Below are 6,703 nucleotides of genomic sequence, written 5' to 3'. Positions count from 1 at the left end.
ACGAAATGACGGTGGACGATTTTGGGAATGAGGCCGCAAGGGAAGGTAAAATTTCTGGGGAGAAGTTTGTTGAGGGGGAAACCCCTGTTTCAAAGTCTGTGTAGGGGGAAACCCCAGTCTTAAAATCTACTGAGGGGGTGACCCCAAATCTGTATGTCGAGGGGGGGACATCGTTTGAATCCGTTGTGGGGGCAACCCCAAGTTTGTTTGCTGAGGGGGAAACCCTGAAATACACTGAGGAGGAGACTCCGAAATTATCTGAGGGGGAAACCCCGTCCATGTTTGCTGAGGGAGAAATCCCTGAAAAGTCTGTGGGGGAAGAGATCCTCGTTGTAGCTGAAACACAGGAGCCCAGGGAAGAAGGGCTACATGAGATCGTGGATCTGGTAGATGTACCGGACAAGGAGGACTCACCACTACAACCAAGGGAGTCTAGGAGAAGGGTGCGGAGGAGCGTACTGGACGAGGTAGAAGATGTTGACCAGTCCAGGGGATCGGGATTCCCTGCCCCAGGGGCACGAGGTACTCAGGAGGAGGACGTGCCTGGGTCAGAGGATGAGGTGGATGATGCGGAAGAACGCCGCATAGCTATGGCGCGCAAGCGTAAGGGCAAGAAGGTAGCCATTTCCCAGCCCCGAAAGTCACAGAGAATGTCTTCCGTCAAGAAAGCAGACTCGCCACTCCCTGCACCATCTAAAACTCCTAGACCCGGTCATTCAAATGCCGAAAGTGAATCGGAGGAAGAAGAAGTCCCCAACTACGAGCGGATCGAGATCTGGGTCACCAAGAAAGTGTTGGGATCCATGGCTAAGTTTGATGACTCCAGGAGAGCACAGACTTACAAGTAAAGGAGCGCGGTTGGAAAGTTGGCTAAGTCTGGCAAGCATTATGATCCAGAGTCCTTAAGGCACATTGAGTCAGAGGAAGAGTTCCTCGGCCATATCAAGGACATCGTCTTCGAGTGGTTACTAAAACACAGTGAGCATGAGGTACATGTGGTCGCGGCAAGGGAATTCTTCTCCACATTCCGCTTCAAGGCAATCACCGACCCTGAAGCCGACTCGATTTCCTTCCGCCTATTCAATATCGAGCATTTGATGAGTGTCCGAGAATGGTCTCTCCACCTGGGATTGTTTACTACTGCAGAGGACAAAGAGGGTATTTGGGATGACAGGATGTTTGGCCCACCAAGGAACACGCCCGGATTCACAGCGCAGACGGCATGGGAGTCTATAACACACGCCAGGAGTGGAACCTTCAAGACCAGTGTGTCGAAGGGAATCCATATCACAGACCACCTCCTCCGGTTCGCGCAAAAATTTATCGGCTATAACCTCATGGGTACAACCAGTTCCAGCCTCACTACCACCGAGATCTATTTCACCTGGTGCATGTCGAAGAGGATCAAAGTTCACCTTGGCTATTGGCTAGCCGAAGCCTGCCACCAAATGACTGCCAACCCATCACGCCACATGTGTACCCGCCACCTGCTAGGCGCCTACATTCAGCGGAACTTTATAATGAAGTTCGGGAAGGCGGAGCCTGATGTGATGATGTGTGAGCCTCCGGAACTGTTTAGTCTGGAGTATTTCTTCAATAAGGGGCTCTCACACATGGAAGGGCAGGATGTGTGCTTCTACAATGTGGGGGCAGTAGTGGAGAAAGGCGTGGCAGGCGTGAAGAGGGAACTAGAGGAAGAGGTGGTGAGTGCAGATTTGGGAGAGTTGAGGAAGGAGGTCGCCGCGATGCGTTAGGAGCTGGGCGGGGCTAGAATGGAGTTGCAAGCCATCAAGGAGAGTACTGATGTCCTGGCCAATAGATCATCAGCCCAGAACGAAAGGATGACTGATGCGGTCAAACTGATGAAGAAGATGGCAGAGTGGCTTGAGCAGAAATTTTCCCAAACTCAGCAGCGGCTGCCCCCTGGACCCGGTAATGCGGCCAGGCAGCCCGGTCAGGGAAGCTCGTCACTCCAGCAGCTCCCGCCCCCGTCTAAGCCCTTGGTAGCCCCACTTGCATCGCTGTCCCTTGCGTCTATTTCAGTGAAGAAGACCCTGTCTAAACCCCCCGTGATAGCTGAGGAAGAAGCGTCGGCGTCACCGGCTAAAAAGAAAGTGAAGTTGAACCGCCCCAACGTACCATCCAAGTCTGGCTCCCGAGGGGGCCAGACTCAGAATTGATATCCCCCGTTGACCAAGTAAATTTTATATTTCAGTTGTTTTATTTTATTTTTCGTATGTGTGTGTTTTATTTGTGCTGAGCATGTTATAGTTGTTATGAGCATTCTCTCTCTTAGTCCAATCTTTGGTCTAAGTGTGAGAAGTTTATGTATAAGTTGAACATGTTGTTTGTCTCTTGTGTAATTCTGCTTTCTCCCACTTAGCCCAATCCTTGGTCTAAGTGTGAGAAGTTTATGCTTATATTCAGCATGTTGTCTTTATATCTCTGTCTTCTCCCGCTTAGCCCGGTGCCCAGTCTAAGTGTGAGAAGTTTTCTTCTTGTATTTTGTATATGTTTGTTTTCTGTGTTTTGTCTAAATTGTGTGCACCAACTTCCCTACTTCCCTCCTTCACTAAGATGGCTTGGAGACAAGCTGGAGTGAAGTGGGAGGGGGAAGGGAGTTAGTGCAATATGTGCTTAGCATGCGTAAGAGTCATTAGGTCTAGGAGTTAATTTTTTTAGGATTGTGTGTTTCAAGCATGAACTAGTAAAGATAATAAGGCAAGATCCTTTTAGCGAGAGTAATTGAAGATAGAATGCACTATAACTTTGAGGCCTCTTTCCTTAATAAGCTGAAATCGGTTTGGAAGAAGTAAGGAAGATAGAAAATGTCTTAGCTGACCTAGTTGTGAAGCCCCATAACATAAGTGAGTTATAAGCCTTAACATTAAGTGCTAATATGTAAAAGGGGCTGCCACCTGATGCTTAGGGAGAAGAATTTAGGAAGGAGAAAATAGTGGGAGAAAAGAAAAAATATATCTGGAGGTATAAGCCGGACGAAGTCTAGAGGAGGAAAATATAAAATAAAAAAAAACAAAAAAAACCATGTTTTGGAGGTATAAGCTGGACGAAGTCCAGGAAAATGAGGAGGTATAAGCTGGATAAAGTCTAGGGAAAAAAAAAAGAAAAAAAAGAGAGAAAATAAGAAAGGATGTAGAAGGAGAAATTCTCATAACCCAAGGCATTAGTGGCAGGAAATAACTTAGGGGATGTTTGGTTGTCAGGAAAGTAAAGGAAAGGAAAGTTGGTAGGGAAAATGATTCCCAGGAAAGTGATTCCTAGTAATATGATTCCCAACAATTTTACTTTCCAGTGTTTGGAAAATGTCAAGATTTTGAATTCTATATTAACTTTAAATACTAAACTATAAAAATACAACAATTAATCAAAATGTATATATCATCCTTCTAATATCAATAATGCTAATTAAATATAATTACTTAAATATAATTTTCATTATATGCATCTAATAAATTCTGAAAATATAGAAAATACAATACAAAAATTATTTTAAAAAATCACGGATTTAATTTAATTAGAAAAGCAAATAATCTTTAGATAGTCAATAACATGAAATTGAAGAAGTCAATAACATGAATTTAATCTTATTCTTTAGATAGTCTATAATTAGAAAAGGAAATAATCTTTAGATAGTCTGACAGCAAAAACGTAAAAAACTAATTTCATCCTAATAGTTCTATTAGAAACATCTTTTTCGCCCCTTCATCATGAAGAGTGAAAAAGTAATCTAATAAATCAGGATCTCGAACAAGTTTCATCGCAGCTTTTTGTCACTGAGAATCAGTTAACGCTTCAATCTCTTGCAATTTCTCATAAAGCATATGACGATTGTCTTTTTTCTCTTTGTCACCTCCGGTAACACTTTCCAGAATCTTGTTCATTTGATCATTCGACTTATCCATGTGCGCAGCAAGCACATTAGTCATTCGCTCCAAACTTGATATGCAACCATCTGAACTTCTTCTCCTCTTACGATCAAGTTTTTTTGAAGTTCCTTCGTCGCGAGGTGTAGTTAATGAAGGTACACCATCTTCACCAGATTCTCCATCTACTTGATCTACATTTTCTTCTCTATCTAATTCCTCGACTGCATCTAATGGAACTTCAGCGCGTAATCCAGCAGCTCTATCTTTACCCCATACAATTGATAGTTGATCAAAGTAAGGGAAAGACTTGTTTTTCATGAAAGTACAATCTGCATGGCTCTACACACACAATAACACAATTTCATTATAATATGTTCGACATGCAACAAATACATAAAAATGGAATGAGAAATATACAATTTTTCACCTTCAAATAATCATCCCAAACATCTGCACTTGCAGTAACACATTTTCTTTCATCATCCCAACCAAAGCCACTCAATTCTCGATTAGCACGTACATCATAGATAGCATGATATTGTTTTTTCAATAACTTACAACGAGATTCGATGTGTGGCTTTTCTTTAAGACCATTACCAGGAAGTTTTTCTTGCAATATTTTTTCCAACTCCTTTTGATAACCTTTTCTCAATCCACTGCCACTTTCACCATCCCAATTCTTACTCCTCTTCAACTCAACAATGGATTCTACAAGTTTTGCATCTTCTTCAGTAATCCATACATGATTACTCTTTCCTCGGCAAGCCATCTGAAAAAATGAAAGAAACAAGTACTGACAATTCTCTTATATGAATGAGCTTCATACATAAATAAAAAACATCAAAGAAGCAAGATACTGGGATTCTTGATATCAAACATAAGCATAAATATGCTAGAAATTAACATACATGTTATGATATAAAAGATACAAAAATTCAAAATGAAAGCTAAAAGAATTTATCGTATAAATCAACAAAAAGATATTGATAACCTCAATCAACACAAAATGTCAGATTGTCACTAGTAAATTCAGATATTATGAAAGAAAAAAGTAAAATACTAATATCAAGCAATATGTCTACTTTCCATCCACTGACTAAACATTTCATTAGCTAAATTATATCTCCAATTTGTCCACTCTTGAGTTGGTTCAGCAGAAGTAATTGATTCTCCATCTAGTCCAATAGCCTCTTCTTCATTTCGCAAATTGTCACCATAATCATTTTCAATAGGATCAACTGGCATATGTTCTCTAATGTGATTTTGAAGAAGACAACATGCCATTACAATTCTTCCTTGTTGCTTGATTGGATAAAATTTTAGATTCCTAATAATGCCCCAGCGCATCTTTAGCATACCAAAGCACCTCTCAATAACATTTCTAGCCGATGTGTGCTTCATATTAAAAAATTCTTCAGGAGTTGTTGGTTGACGCCCATTCCTCCATTCACTAGATGATATCTTTGCCCTCTAAACGGTGCAAGAAAGCCTTTGCCATTTGTGTAACCCGCATCCACTAAATAGTAGTAACCTAATTTTAAAAATTTATTAATTAGATTATTCATATGTATTGAATTAAAATTTTAAAAGTATCTAGCTACGTACCATCTTGTATTGGTAACCCATTTCTTCTACTTAAAGCATCTCAAAGCACTCTACCATCTGCCGCTGAGCCTTCCCTACCCACAAGTACATATATAAATTGCATGTCTTGTGAACATACTCCTAAAACATTTGTAGAAGTATGACCTTTTCTATTGCGATATCTAGGTTTATCAACCTCGGATACTTACACTTCAATGTGGGTACCATCAATAGCTCCTATGCAATTCTACAATTTTAACTCAATCAATATTAAAGATATTTGTGTATATAATGAAAAAGAAGGTGTTTTTAGGATACGTTAAACCATTTCCATTTTGCATTAGTTGAATCCTCAGGTATAGAGGAGGGAGCTTTTAGTAAATGACCTTGAAGCCTAAGAACTGCATTTAGTACCCTATTGAAATACCTACAAATTGTTTCACCTGACCGCATGAAATTAGTCTTCATTGTACGATTCTTTTGATGGTGGGCTAGGATGTACAAAAATATAGCAACTTGCTCATCAAATGTCAGGTTATTTGTAGGTCTTAGTCGTCCAATAGTTCCAAGCATGTGAACTAGGCGCCTAAATGTATATCTATCCATACATAATTGTTCATGACATGTGTGGTATCACTCTCATAGAAAAGTCTGTGAATGTAACGTGATCGGTCAATCTCACTCACGGAATATGAGGTCTTTAAATAATATTTTCGATAGTGATGTGCAACAATAGCTCTAATCATAAGCATCATTAGCTTCAATGTATCCATTCTCTTCATATGAGTACTAATTAGAAGGAAAAGATGTTTTCCCAAATTTGATTTTACTTTCATCATCCTTCCCAATAGACCCTGAGAAATTAAAGCTAGACATAACAAATTTTGAAAACTAACACAAAATTATTTCTAAGCAAGCCTAATATAAAGCTGATAAGAATATATAATTAGAACTACAACAATAAACTTGCACATACTCACAAAGAATGATCAGAATTAAAATACTGTGACATTTAAAAGCTATGCACCAGAAGATCTCATGGACAGAACACATTTTATATACATACAATACAAATACATGCATATATGAAAATACACAACAGAAGCCGTCATATGCATATATACGACTCAGTGCACAAAAAAATTGCAGAAACCTAGAATATAAATCATAAATTTCTTGATAAGAAGCAAAAGTCTTACTTGTTATTGAAGAATTTGGGCAGAAATTGGACT

The 6,703-nt window shown here is 39.8% G+C and overlaps 1 pseudogene; it reads right to left on the bottom strand.

Annotated features, from left to right (window-relative positions):
• Nucleotides 1-3,683: 3,683 nt before the first annotated feature.
• Nucleotides 3,684-4,656, bottom strand: LOC125194679 (uncharacterized; annotated as a pseudogene).
• Nucleotides 4,657-6,703: the final 2,047 nt, after the last annotated feature.

Source organism: Salvia hispanica, chromosome 4, assembly GCF_029641045.1.
Source record: "Salvia hispanica isolate PSC_SH4W2 chromosome 4, Shi_PSC_v1, whole genome shotgun sequence".
Lineage (NCBI taxonomy): Eukaryota > Viridiplantae > Streptophyta > Magnoliopsida > Lamiales > Lamiaceae > Salvia > Salvia hispanica.
The sequence above is the reverse complement of the archived record's forward strand: the minus strand, read 5'-3'. Positions and strand labels throughout refer to the sequence as shown.